Here is a 14,535-nt window from a genome sequence, read left to right on the forward strand (position 1 = left end):
GCTCCAGTCACCCGCGACCCCTAATGGGAACAAGCGACAGAAAATGAATGAATGAACCCTAATATGACAATGCCTTTATAAGGCAGATACAACTGACAAAAAGAGCCTTGTGCCTTCATTCAAGTTAATGTTGTACATTTAGTATTTGAATTTAAACTTTATCTGGACCAAATAAAAAAACAAACTAATACAATAAAACATTTATTATGCATGTTTTTGTCCTCAAAAATAAAATATCAACAGCCAGTGCAGTATAGATATTATTTTACACTGTAGAACAAATCTGAATAGAAAAAACATTAAGCCAAAAAGAAAACACGACATGCATTTTTTGTTCAAAAATAATATATATGAAATAACAAAGAACAAAGGAACAATTGCCAGTGAAGCCACTCACTCTGTTTTTCGTCTGAGTGCAACTATTCGGTTTTTGATGAAGTATTTCACTGCTTTCCAGTCACGGTTTGCAAGGGCTTCAGGTTCAGCCGCAATACAGCGCTCACAGTCCACCTTACCTGGAACCCGGTTCATGATAATACATTTTTTCAAATGCTTCTCAGCATTTGAAAAATGCACATTCCGTAGGAGTCCAGTTTCTTTTGACTGCACTTTCTTTACCTAGATGGACACATAAACACATGTCAAAAAACATCCCACTTACATGTTCTAACCTTCCTTCTCCTCTTCCTTCCACAAACTCCATTATCTTTATTGAAACAAGAAATTATAGTTCAAACTTTCAGGCTTTTGTATTGCATGTATAAAATTGGCTTTTGAGCTGAACCAAAGCTAAAATTCAAGATACAGTGCATTGTGCTCTGAATTGGCAAAAAAAATGAAGACTAGAACCTGTGACGTGTGGTTCATTACAGTTCTCAAACATAATTGAAGGTGGCATATCCATTTGTGGAGATCTTCTTGCTCAGAGGGGGGTCATCTCAAGTATTTTTCACTGAATATTGATATCTCAAGTATTTTGTTTCAGTTCAAGTTAAAGATAGCATTTTAAAAAATAATGATCCCCTCATCTGCATAGGTTTCCTCCAGGTGCAAAGGACACAAGTTGTTTTACCACTGTTCTACACTTACCTCTCTTTTTTTATCCTCTTTCTCCGACTGTGGCTGTTAGTGGTAGAAGTACATTCTTGCATGGATGTCACCTGTGCACTTGTTACTCTGGCATCTGTGGGCACAATAGGCACAATTTGAATGAAATAATTATTCTATACGTGTGTTTGTGAAAAAGTACCTTCTTCCATCAATGTCATGTTGTCATCATCCGACCCAAGTTCATAAGGGATACTAGAAACTGGACCAGCACAAGAAAAGACTTAACTAAACATGCAACAAATCTAAGAGATTTTCTAGCTTTTATTCAAATCAGGAGGGATTAATAAAACACATTTAAATGAAATAAGTGTTCTATTTAGATCTAATTAATTACAAATTTATAACCATAAACTCACCCATATTTTCCTCTTCTGAGCATCTCTCAATAAGAACAGTCTCTAAAAGGTAATTATAAAAGATTATCAAAGTGTACATAAACTATATAATTTGTGAAATTAATAAAGTGTTAATATCTCTTTAGATTTAAAATCAAATATTGATGCTGAATATAACTTGTGAATTTATAAATTGACAAGATACATTAAGACTTTCACTGTAGGTGCTTACCGTTTACATCAAGGTGAATTTCATCCAGACTCTTCCCTTTGTATTCTCCCAGGCGTCCCTGTTCCATCGCAAGGAGAACTTTACTTATTTTTGCCAATTGGAGGGTGCCCTCTGGAAGCCGGTAGTGTTTTCTATGCACTTCAATATTATGCCCAAGGAAATCTGCTAACTGGTCAAGTTCTGTTGTCTTGAGATTCAGAACAGTAGATAGGGTGGCAATGTGCTTTCTGAGTTTTGTTGAAGTTAGTGCTTTGGGATTCTGTATGTCATTGCATTCATTCACCAGTTGTCTGATGCAGTCAGATCCCCTGATGCAATGGACAGAATGTGGCAACGCAAATAAGTATTCATTGTAATCTAGGACTCCACATTCTTCCCGTTTCTTAGTCATGACATCTAGTGATTCCCTCATGAGTGGAGTGAGGAGAACAGGAACCTTTCTTCCCCTCTTTCCCACAATTGTTATGCGGACAAAATGTTTGCAAAGCTTTTGTTCAAGAGCTGTAAGTGCCAAACTAACATCTTCATGCTGTTCTGACATGTCCTTTGACAAATATGCAGACAAAGGCATTCTGGATACCTCTCCTGCTCTTCTGCGGTTGAAGAGAATAATCTGTGCGAGGGTCACTTTAGCAAGGTCTTTCCAGTTTGAGGTTGAAGACTCTTCAGTGAGGGCATTTAGGTGTTGCTGCTGTTTCTCAGATAAAAATCAATGAAGATTCTGAACATCCTGAGTGAATGGTAACAGTTGAGGAGAATTCCACTTAGTTCGATCAAGTTGAGTTAGTGCCTGACTTGCTATATCAAATTTCCAACTTTCTTGGTATAGCTGTGCAAATTCCTCTAGGTCCTGATTGGTCCGCTCCGTCTGTCCGTTCGACTGGGGGTGGAAGCCGGACGTGAGGCTGACTGTAGCCCTCAAGCCGTCGCAGAACGCCCGCCACACTTGGGACGTGAATTGCGCCCCCCGGTCCGAGACGATGTCTACCGGGATGCCGTGGAGACGGAAGACGTGTTGGGTCAGATGGGCGGCGGTCTCTTGGGCGGTGGGGAGCTTCGGTAGGGCTACGAAGTGGGCGGCCTTGGAGAAGCGGTCTACAATGGTCAGGATTACTGTGTTCCCCTGGGAAGGGGGAAGACCGGTTACAAAGTCTAGGGCTATGTGAGACCACGGCCGACGAGGGACTGCTAGGGGCTGTAAGGGACCAGAAGGAGGTGAGTGGGAGGCCTTGGCCCGGGCACATACCTGGCAGGCCGCGACATAGGCCCGGGTGTCAGTGTCCATAGTGGGCCACCAGAAGTGCCTCTTCAGTAGCGAGAGGGAGCGGCTGGCCCCGGGATGGCAAGCGAAGCGGGAGGCGTGGACCCACTGGAGGACCTGGGACCTGACAGAGTCGGGGACATATAGTTTATCAGGGGGACCGTTACCTGGGTCGGGATCGTTGGCTTGGGCCCCCCGGACGGTGTCCTCAATCTCCCAGCGGACGGTGGCGACCACGCACGAGGGCGAGATGATGGGCTCCGCCGATATTGGACTGTCCTCTAGGGTAAACTGGCGAGAGAGGGCATCCGGACGTTCCGAGAACCAGGACGGTAGGTGAGGAGGAATTTAAACCGGCTAAAGAACAGGGACCACCTAGCCTGACGAGGGTTAAGTCTCTTGGCGGACTGGATATACTCCAGGTTTTTATGGTCGGTCCAGACCACAAACGGTTCTTCCGTCCCCTCTAACCAGTGGCGCCACTCCTCCAGGGCCAACTTCACCGCCAGGAGCTCCCGGTCCCCCACGTCGTAGTTCGCCTCGGCCGGCGACAACCGCCGGGAGAAAAAGGCACATGGACAGAGGCGGTTGTGGGGCTCAAACCTCTGGGACAACACGGCCCCCACCCCCGAGTCAGAGGCGTCCACCTCCACAATGAACTGCCGGGACGGGTCGGGCTGGTGCAGGATGGGGGCGGAGGTGAAAAGGATCTTCAGTCGTTCGAAGGCCGCCTGCGCCTCGGGAGACCAGGTAAACTGCAAGGAAGGAGACGTGAGTTTAGTGAGGGGTGAGATCACTCGGCTAAAATCCCTAATAAAGCGGCGGTAGAAATTGGCGAAGCCGATAAATCTCTGAAGCTGCTTCCGGGTGGTAGGGACGGGCCACTCTGAGACTGCTTGGATTTTTTCAGGGTCGGCCCTAACCTGCCCCCGCCCCACAATGAAACCCAAAAAACTGACTTCCGGGGAGTGGAACTGACATTTCTCCGCTTTTACAAATAGTCTATTCTCCAGGAGACGCTGGAGGACCAGGCGAACATGGTGGTGATGCTCTTGGGGGGACCGAGAAAAAATCAGGATATCGTCTAGATACACAAAAACGAACCGGTTGAGAAAATGGCGGAGTACGTCATTAATTAAAGCTTGAAAAATGGCAGGGGCGTTGGTGAGGCCAAAGGGCATTACAAGATACTCAAAATGTCCAAGGGGTGTTTTAAAAGCCGTTTTCCACTCATCTCCCTCTCTAATGCGCACCAGGTGGTAAGCACTACGCAAGTCTAGCTTCGAGAAAATGGTGGCGCCATGGAGGGGGGTAAACGCGGAGTCCAGGAGGGGGAGCGGATACTTATTCTTAACAGTAATATTATTCAGGCCCCGGTAGTCAATACAGGGCCGCAGGGACTTGTCCTTTTTGGAAACGAAGAAAAACCCCGCTCCCACCGGGGACGTGGACGGGCGAATGATCCCGGCGGCCAGGGACCCCCGGATATAGTCCTCTATAGCCTCGCGTTCAGGCTTAGACAGGTTGTAGAGCCGACTAGAAGGTAGCGGAGCCCCCGGCAGGAGGTCAATGGCGCAGTCGTACGGGCGGTGGGGGGGTAAGGAGAGAGCCTTAGTCTTACTAAAAACCTCCGCGAGATCGTGATACTCCGGGGACACCGAAGACAAATTGGGGGTGTCAGGGGACGGGCCGATGGAGGAACCGGAACCCCCGGCCGGAGGAAGGGCGGACTGGAGACATTTGGCGTGGCAGTCGGGACTCCACCCCGAGATCCCGCCCCGAGTCCAATCAAAAACGGGGTTGTGAGCCCGTAACCAGGGGTAACCAAGGACCAACGGGGAGGCTGAGGAGGGCAGGACATGGAACTGGCGGGTCTCATGGTGGTTGCTGGAAAGAACCATGGTGACCGGTTCTGTGACGTGCGTAAGGCGGGTCAGGAAACGGCCGGTGAGGGCCCGGGCGTCAAGGGGGTGCTCAAGGGGCTCGAGCTTAATGTCGAGCTGCTCGGTGAACTGAGCGTCTATAAAGTCTTTCTCCGCCCCAGAATCAACAAGAGCTAAAACAGGCAACGTTTCGGTGCGAACACACAAATTGGCACTGAGCCTCAGTTTATTATTATCCGGGACAAGGGACTCGCCCACCAGTACTCCCAGTGCTACTGGTGGGCCCCCCCTTTTGGCCGAGCCGGGCAAGTGGCCACGTAGTGTCCTCGTTCCCCGCAGTAGAGACAGGCCCCGGCCAGGCGGCGCCTCCGCTGTCGCTCCTCGGTCGAGACGAGCGTTCTGTCCAGCTGCATAGGTTCCTCCGGGGGCAGCGGGACGGCGCGTGGCTCCGACGGGACCGGTGACCGGCGTCTCTCTTGGCGACGGGTCCATAGCCGGTTGTCAATCCGGTTGACGAGAGTGATGAGGGTCCGCAGGTCGGGGGGTTCGTCACGGGAGACTAGCTCGTCCTTCAAATGTTTGTTAAGGCCCCGCACAAAGACGGCCCGCAGCGCACTATCCGTCCAATCCAGCTCCGCAGCGTGAGTCCAGAAGTCAATAGTGAAGTCCGCAACTGACCTGGGACCCTGGCTCAGAGTCAAGAGGCGGGCCGCGGCATTGTCCTGATAGTGCGGGTGATCAAACACCAGCTTGAAAGCCGACACAAACTCATGAAAATCCAGATTGTCCACTGGCGTCTTCATAAGACGCGCTTCCGCCCATTGGAGAGCTCTACCCCGGAGTAGTCCACAGATGTATCGAACCTTGGCGGGTCCGGAACTGAAGCGAGTGGGGCACTGCTGGAACAGGAACTCGCATTGAAACAGAAAGCCTCGGCATAGGTGAGGCTGCCCGGAGTAGGGTTCCGGATCTGTGCCCCGGGGGGCGTGGTGGCGCTCCAGCGGCGGCAGGCGAGGAGCGCGGCCACCTGGTGGGTGAGCTGCGTGACCTGCTGAGACAGCGTCTGGTTAAGCTCCAGGAGAGTCCGGATTGACTGTTCATGCTGCCCCAGGACCGCCTCGTGGTGGGAGCGCGCGAGGCGGCATGTCTGGTCCGGGTCCGGGTCCGGGTCTGGGTCTGGGTCTGGGTCTGGGTCTGGGTCTGGGTCTGGGTCCGCTGGGTCCATAATTGGCCAGACCGTTCTGTCGTAACGGGCGGGTTTGGACCCAAGGTGCAGACCAGAGCGAGTTTAAACAGTGTTTATTTACCGGTGGAGTGAGAATACAGTCTTTAACAGTTCACAAAAGCAGGTACAGGAACCGGGGAGCGGGAGACGGATCAGGCAGGTGCGGTGCAGGGAGGACGGGCAGAACAGGACCAGGACCAGGACGGGCACAGTACCAGGACAGGCAGGACAGGCGGAGACCAGAGCGGAGAGCAGGCGACAGCCAGGGAGCAGGACAGGACGGAGGATGAGATGAGCAGGAGACGACACCAGGACAGGAATGTAGGAGCTGGAGCTGGGCGAGCAGAGGCAGGAGTCTGGAGGATAGCAAAATCCAAATAAGCGCATGCAAAAGGCAACAAGAAACAAACAAGCTAGAGGCATTCACGTTGTACACGCGGACGGTCTGGCGCCGAGTGTAGTCTGCTCAGCTCTCAAATACTCAGCCGCAGGTGGTGCTGATTGCAGATGCGCTCCAGGTGCGCACGGGAGGAGACAGGCACTCCGCCCAGCTCCAGACACACAGGTAGGGGAGGGGGAGAGAGCACGGTAGGACAGGACAAACCGGCATCATGACAATTTCTCTATATTGTATATACTCTACATGCTGTATATATCTCACTTGCTGCTCCTTGCACTTCTGATTAGATGTTAAACCACATTTCATTACCTTGTATTGATACATGTGTAATGACAATAAAATTTAATCTAATCTTATCTAATCTTAACGTTTACACAGTACAACTGAGGCATTGGTGTTTGAGTGAGGTTATCTGCTGCTGACTCATTTTACAGCCCAGTGATGGTGGTTTAGACCAACGTGGAATAATTACTAGGTAATGCAATCTTTAAACATAATCCTAAAACCTTTTATTTGAACAATTTAAGCATAAATGCAACTTACTGCCCTTAAGCAGTATTGAATATTATGCAGTTAACAAAACAAAAGGAAAAAAAACCTGTAAAAGTAAAATACAGGTAAAAAAAAACCTGCATTATTAACTGCACTGTGCTGCAACAGTTGTTTTTCACTCATCCACATACTCTCTCTCCCTGACTCCATTCTTTTTCTCTTATGTCTTTTCGCTCTCCTCCTTCACTCCATTTCCCCCTTTTTCTCATCTTTCTTTTACTGTCTTACTTTCTTTTGCTCACTCCTCCTCAGTTCCTGCCTCTGAGATGTTGTCCAGAGATGGACCGGCAGAGTTGTCAGCATCCATGCATTGTGAATGCTCGCCATCATTTATACCAGGGGTGGCGAACAAGTTAGGTACAAAGAGCCAAAATTTTCAACCGTAACAGTCAAGAACCATACGACGCACAGACACACACACACACACACAATTACAACCATATTACTTCCCATAAAACACTCCTCTCCTTACAAAACAACATCAAGCATTGTACTTCTGTTCATTTCAAGATAAGTGTCCACCCTCAACACACACATCAAATGCAGCTTAGCCAGAGTTAACACAGCACCTACCCCAGAGGTCGGAGGAGGAGCTCGGAGTAGAGCCGCTGCTCCTACACATTGAGAGGAGCCAGCTGAGGTGGCTCAGGCATCTATAATAATAATAATAATAATACATTTTATTTATATAGCGCTTTTCAGGACACTCAAAGTCGCTTCACAGTGGATACAATAATAAAATATCACAAAAATTTACAACATAAAATCAAGCATTAAAAGCGATTTTGAACAGGTGAGTTTTGAGTTCTTAACTCAAAACTGCTCAGGATGCCTCCTGGATGCCTCCCTAGGGAGGTGTTCTGGGCATGTCCCACCAGGAGGAGGCCCCCGGGAAGACCCAGGACACGCTGGAGGGACTATGTCTCTCGGCTGGCCTGGGAACGTCTTGGGGTCCCACAGGAGGAGCTGGAGTGCGTGAGGGATGTCTGGGAGTCCCTGCTTAGACTGCTGCCCCTGCGACCCGGCCCCGGATAAGCGGAAGAAAATGGATGGATGGATCCATCATTATTTTTTCATATTGAAGCCACCCCTTTCCAAACAGCACCTGTCCCACATAGTAATGTGGATCCACACATCGCTTCTCTTTGGTATTTTTTGTGTCATGCTGCCTGCATTTTCGGTCTCCCTGTGTGCTCTCCCCCTCCCCTACCTGTCTGAGTCCGGAGCTGGGCGGAGTTCCTACTCCTCCCGTGCGCACCTGGAGCGTATTAGCGCAATCATCACCACCTGCTGTCGAGTATATGAGGGCTCGGCAGAAGACACTCGGAGCCAAACCGTCCGCGTGTAAACGTGAATGTTCCTGCTCAAGTTTGTATCTTGTTGCCTGCCTACTCGTGTCTTACCGGATTTTGCTGCTTCCCAGATTCCTGCTCTCTCGCTCGTTCCTGCTCCTGACCCTGCGCTCCAGCTCCGGTACAGTCCATCCCTTGTCTTCGCCTCCTGTCCTGTCTTGGTCTCCGGCTTGCTTCCCGTGTCCTGGCCTGGCTCCCACTCTATGGATTACTCCTGCTCGGCCCTCCCTGGTCTCGTCTCCGGTCCTGTCTTGCTCCGGCCCTGGTTGTCACCTGCCGTTATGACATTTTGATAAATAAACTCTTGTCATGCCTTTGTGTCAAAAGTTTGTTAAACGATTTTGAAGTGCAGTTGCTTTTTATACATATAGTAAATATATAAAATACATAAACCGAATTTGAGTTATTATATTATATCCGACAACTAACTAGTCAGGATTGATATTCAAATTAGAAGTGTTACACAGGTCTTTAGGAGTGAAGGGCCGCTTGCCAATTTGGTGCAGATACTTAAAATGTGAGTCAAAGTACTTGGGACTTGAACTTGACTTACACCACTGTGGACCTGTTTAAGGAGAGAGTGGTTCTTCAATGACTTGAACACTGACCAGTATAGCCATAGTAAACATGTTAATGTATAGTACCATACTATTAAAATGCAAAACTATAATCAAAAAGAAGATAAAATACAGTATAACAATAATAATTACTAATCTCTATAATATTGTTTCACATTTATTTGATTATAGGAATGATCAAAAGAACACACTACTGTTTTCTTAAGAGGCTCTAATATTCACAAATTATAATTGACACACATTTTATAGTTTCTCACTATCCTTGTGGGGCCCCAATATTAATTCATTATAATTATAGAAACACACAGTGCATAATTTATCATATCTCTGTGGGGCCCCGTATGCACATATTTCAGAAAATGTCCTTATGGGGCTTTTGCAGTACCACCCAATGCCCACTAGAGTCGCACACTTTGTCGTGAAAATTGGCCTCCAGGGGTCTTTTTCTAATTTTGAAAAAAAAAAATTCACTAGGCATATTAGAATGCTTTTTTCTATTGATTTAGATGGTGGGACTTGTGGGGCCGGGGCCTTGAGCCCCACAAGTCAAAATGGGTCCCCATGAGGTGAGTCAAATCTCAGGTTGTGGACCCCACCAGGATATAAACACACACACACACTGAGGGACCATATAAAAGCTGTCAACATGCACATCTCAGGACTCTCTTCGTACTGTAGAGTCTGTTGCTTCATTGTTCTCTTTACCTGTGTGAGACTCATTAAACCTTCTGAGTTTATGCAGACTCTTGGTTCTCTTTGACGCTTACACCAGAAACAAACATTCTTACATTATTCCTATTATTGCAATAATAATTTCTAATGATAATAATGTATTCTTCTTCTTATTGTCTAGGAATAACTGCACATTGTGAACAACTACAAGAGCATTAACATTTGAGACAAGACTGAAATATGAACTGATGAACTAAAACATATTGTTCTTTGACCAAATCAAACTGAATTTTTGATTTGATTGTGACATATTGTGCAGCTTGTGGCTTAAAATGAGTTATAGGGGCTAAATAGTAACTGCAGCAGTGGCATTCTTTAGGTACACATGGTTATTTTGACTTTCTTTCATGTTTTCTTTACTTTCAACCATGTAACAATCTGTTCTTTTATATCTGATGGAGTTAAGTTATGAACCAAAAAACATAACCAACAAAACACATGAACCCAGTAAGCCCAAGAGCTCCGCCTGAGAGTTTAAAAATGTAGAAACAAATCAGAACAGCTCCCTCTTCTGGTCATATTGCAGGAGTGCAGTAGTAACAGTAATTTGTACAAAAGAACATGATAGTCATGTAGTCAGGCTAATGTGTTTGTTTTCACTCAAAACAACAATAATAACTTTAGATAAGAGTTTAAAAAAGAAAGGACAGACAAAAGCTTACAGCACCTGGTATTCCCAGGCGGTCTCCCATCCAAGTACTAACCAGGCCCGACCCTGCTTAGCTTCCGAGATCAGACGAGATCGGGCGTGTTCAGAGTGGTATGGCCGTAAGCGAGGGAACATGAATGTGACACTGTTTTTATATCTATATTCAAGTCTATGAAGAGAAGTACATGCAGCTTTAGACATCCACAATAAGCAAAATCCCTGGATCGAATGCAGAGGATGCATTTCCCCATGAGGTTCAATAAAGTATACCTTTACTTTAATAACAAATAGAACAGAATAAAGTAAAAGGGCTGAACTGTGCTGTAGATAACAACTGAGAAATGGAAAAAACACAAAGTGTGTCTCCAAACAGTCACTCTCACATTTGAGCATTTGATTTTCTTTTGGTTTAAAACGTAAATTTCAGTGTCAAGAGTAGATATAAAAAGAATCCCCACCAGTGAGTCCCTCGCTTACGGCCATACCACTCTGAACACGCCCGATCTCGTCTGATCTCGGAAGCTAAGCAGGGTCGGGCCTGGTTAGTACTTGGATGGGAGACCGCCTGGGAATACCAGGTGCTGTAAGCTTTTGTCTTTGCTTTCTTTTTAAAACTCTTATCTAAAGTTATTATTGTTGTTTTGAGTGAAAACAAACACAATAGCCTGACTACATGACTGTCATGTTCTTTTGTACAAATTACTGTTACTACTGCACTCCTGCAACATGACCAGAAGAGGGAGCTGTTCTGATAATATGAAAAGAACTGGCACAGTGCATCGAAGGTAAACAGCGCCCTCTACTGGTATTAAAGAGGTTTAGCCACGGATCAAATTTAACCTGCCCAAATACTGAATCGTTAAACTGCAATATCCCACTTTATGTACAATTTATCAGTGTTCTCTGGTTTATAGGCTACACCATGGACCGAACTTCCACCTCTGTCTTTGCACGTAAATTATGTACATATGCTATTTTTAATTATTTATTATTTAATAGAAGAAGAGCCAAGGTGTCATCGTTGCAGCCATTCATTTCTGTTTAGATTGAATGAAGTAAGGAATTAATCTTTCAATTTGAATACCAATAGGCAAATATAACGTTCGAGGTGATTTTTTTCCCCAATTGTAGCTATTTCATAACTAAAGCTGTCAACATGCACATCTCAGGACTCTCTTCGTTCTGTAGAGTCTGTTGCTTCATTGTTCTCTTTATTCGCATTAACATTTGAGACAAGACTGAAATATGTGGGATTCTTGTATTAGTTCATCAGTTCATATTTCAGAGCATGTTTGTAGAGGCCGAAATTACAAAACTTAAAAAAACATGATATATTGTTCTTTGACCAAATCAAACTGCATTTTTGATTTGATTGTGACATATTGTGCAGCTTGTGGCTTAAAGTGAGTTATAGGGGCTAAATAGCAGTGGCGGGCCGTCAGGGCCAACAAGGCCTTCTCTGCTGGCCTAAACATGCTCAGAAAAGTGAATTTATTTTATTTTCATAAATATGTAAACAAAAATATTATCTGTTCTCTTTAATATGACATATTATATCCACCTCGTTGAGTGGCTTCCAATGTTGTTTGTTGTGGTGGAGTTTTTATTCAATTATATTTCAGCTAGCTTGTGTTGTCAGGCAAATTTAATTTTCCTGGGGCCTTTAGAGTAAAAAAAGCAGGCCCTGTCCACTGTAAGTACACACAGACACAGTCAGTTTCAATAGCCAATCAGATCTCAATTCTGCATTTCAGGGTCAGCTAGAAGGTCCTACGCAAACTGGACATGTACGTGTCCTGTGATTGCGGAATGTCAATGTGTATGCGAATGTGTATCCAAACTGCCGCCTTTCACACTGTATCAAACTAAACCCGGAGATCCAACAGCTATTGGTATATTTTTAACCCACAATGGCTGAAGGAGGAGAAGAGAGAGAGAGATTGATCTGGTTGCAGATATACTTTCCACGCCATTTTTTTAAGACCAACCCCTGCGCTACCTAACCTGTCCCAGCAAGGAAAAGGGTTTGTCCGTCATTTCCAGACGAGCAACTATGAACGGTACCCGTGGCTCAGAGCTTCTGAGAAACACTGCACATTGTACTGCTGTTGTATGGCTGTATGGCTACGATGCTTTTAAAAATGTTTGGAAACACTCGAGTGGATATGCAGCTCAGCAAACAGGCAATAATAATGTGACACATTGAAGACTCAGTTAAAACTGCACTAAAGTTCATTCAATTTCAGGTGCGCCACATTTTCAGTTATTTGTTGTTGTATTTGTTTCATATAAGACACCGACCAGACAATAACAAAACAGTGACATTGAGCAGTTTATTGGACAGACTTGTTTAAGCTCACATAGCGTAATTTTGGTGGCATTTTGTTTGGCATCTTTAAATCGCATTTATATTTTGAATTCTTGACAATATTTGTGAACTTAACAGGCTAGTCAAGCAACACTTAATTATGAATGCAATGCATGCTAAGGTGATGCTGTAATGTGTAAATGGGATGTCACCGAAGGCCCAACGGTGAACTGCACGGCCGCCACTGCTAAATAGTAACTGCAGCAGTGGCATTCTTTAGGTACACATGGTTATTTGACTCTTTTTTTTTTTTTTTCTTTACTTTCAACCATGTAACAATCTGTTATGTTTTTTGGTTCATAATTTAACTCCATCAGATATAAAAAACAAACAAAACACATGAACCCAGTAAGCCCAAGAGAGTTTTAAAATGTAGAAACAAATCAGAACAGCTCCCTCTTCTGGTCATATTGCAGGAGTGCAGTAGTAACAGTAATTTGTACAAAAGAACATGACAGTCATGTAGTCAGGCTATTGTGTTTGTTTTCACTCAGAACAATAATAATAACTTTAGATAAGAGTTTAAAAAAGAAAGCAAAGACAAAAGCTTACAGCACCTGGTATTCCCAGGCGGTCTCCCATCCAAGTACTAACCAGGCCCGACCCTGCTTAGCTTCCGAGATCAGACGAGATCGGGCGTGTTCAGAGTGGTATGGCCGTAAGCGAGGGACTCACTGGTGGAGATTCTTTTTATATCTACTCTTGACACTGAAATTTACGTTTTAAACCAAAAGAAAATCAAATGCTCAAATGTGAGAGTGACTGTTTGGAGACACACTTTGTGTTTTTTCCATTTCTCAGTTGTTATCTACAGCACAGTTCAGCCCTTTTACTTTATTCTGTTCTATTTGTTATTAAAGTAAAGGTATACTTTATTGAACCTCATGGGGAAATGCATGCTCTGCATTCGATCCAGGGATTTTGCTTATTGTGGATGTCTAAAGCTGCATGTACTTCTCTTCATAGACTTGAATATAGATATAAAAACAGTGTCACATTCATGTTCTCTCGCTTACGGCCATACCACTCTGAACACGCCCGATCTCGTCTGATCTCGGAAGCTAAGCAGGGTCGGGCCTGGTTAGTACTTGGATGGGAGACCGCCTGGGAATACCAGGTGCTGTAAGCATTTTATTTTTCTTCTCTTTTGTGTATGATTACAAGTGGATTTATTCCTGTAAACACAACAAGAGTGTATAACGCTGGCGTTAAGATGACTCAAGATTCCACGTGTTCACATTGTCTCATAATCTGATCATTGTTTAACATCAACCAGAAGATGGAGCCAGATGTAACATTGATATTGATTGTTGTACACTTTTATGACCCCGAGTTTACAGGTTTGTCTCTAGTAGTAATATATTTTATTCGGACAATAAAATGACGTTAGTCTAGTTAATAAACTTGACTTTAACTTCATGGTAAGCTCATTTACAAAAATAGTAGATGCATGTATTTATAACATTGTATACATGTATTTATAACATGTATACAATGTTATACAAGTATTTATAACATTTTAAAACCGTCATATATGTGTCGTTTTGTCAAAATGATCTGTGGGCAAAGATAAAAAACTAAAATGGGAAAAGGGATAGCAGAGGATGGTTTCGATCCATCGACCTCTGGGTTATGGGCCCAGCACGCTTCCGCTGCGCCACTCTGCTGCTGCACGGTGCAGGAGGGAACAATGGTATTCAAAACGAACGTATGGACATACGCGTTCACATTTTTCTTTTGTCGTTTAGAGTAGTGTTTGAAAGTCAAACTACTCACTAGGGTTATAAAGCATTTCGCAACAGATTACTGTGTTTCTGGATGTTACTTTGTTATTATAAAGGTGGTAGAGTTTTTCAAA

At 45.0% G+C, this 14,535-nt stretch overlaps 4 non-coding genes across 4 annotated transcripts; 2 read left to right on the forward strand and 2 right to left on the reverse strand.

Moving 5' to 3' along the window:
• Positions 1-10,315: 10,315 nt before the first annotated feature.
• Positions 10,316-10,434, reverse strand: LOC117372936 (5S ribosomal RNA). Its single transcript, XR_004541546.1, has one exon. It is a non-coding gene; the product is annotated as a 5S ribosomal RNA (ribosomal RNA).
• Positions 10,435-10,780: 346 nt separating this feature from the next.
• On the forward strand, positions 10,781-10,899 carry LOC117372937 (5S ribosomal RNA). Its single transcript, XR_004541547.1, has one exon. It is a non-coding gene; the product is annotated as a 5S ribosomal RNA (ribosomal RNA).
• A 2,323-nt stretch (positions 10,900-13,222) lies between these two features.
• On the reverse strand, positions 13,223-13,341 carry LOC117372938 (5S ribosomal RNA). Its single transcript, XR_004541548.1, has one exon. It is a non-coding gene; the product is annotated as a 5S ribosomal RNA (ribosomal RNA).
• A 346-nt stretch (positions 13,342-13,687) lies between these two features.
• On the forward strand, positions 13,688-13,806 carry LOC117372939 (5S ribosomal RNA). The gene has a single exon (XR_004541549.1). It is a non-coding gene; the product is annotated as a 5S ribosomal RNA (ribosomal RNA).
• The last annotated feature ends 729 nt before the right edge of the window (positions 13,807-14,535 follow it).

Source organism: Periophthalmus magnuspinnatus, chromosome 6 (genome assembly GCF_009829125.3).
Source record: "Periophthalmus magnuspinnatus isolate fPerMag1 chromosome 6, fPerMag1.2.pri, whole genome shotgun sequence".
NCBI lineage: Eukaryota > Metazoa > Chordata > Actinopteri > Gobiiformes > Gobiidae > Periophthalmus > Periophthalmus magnuspinnatus.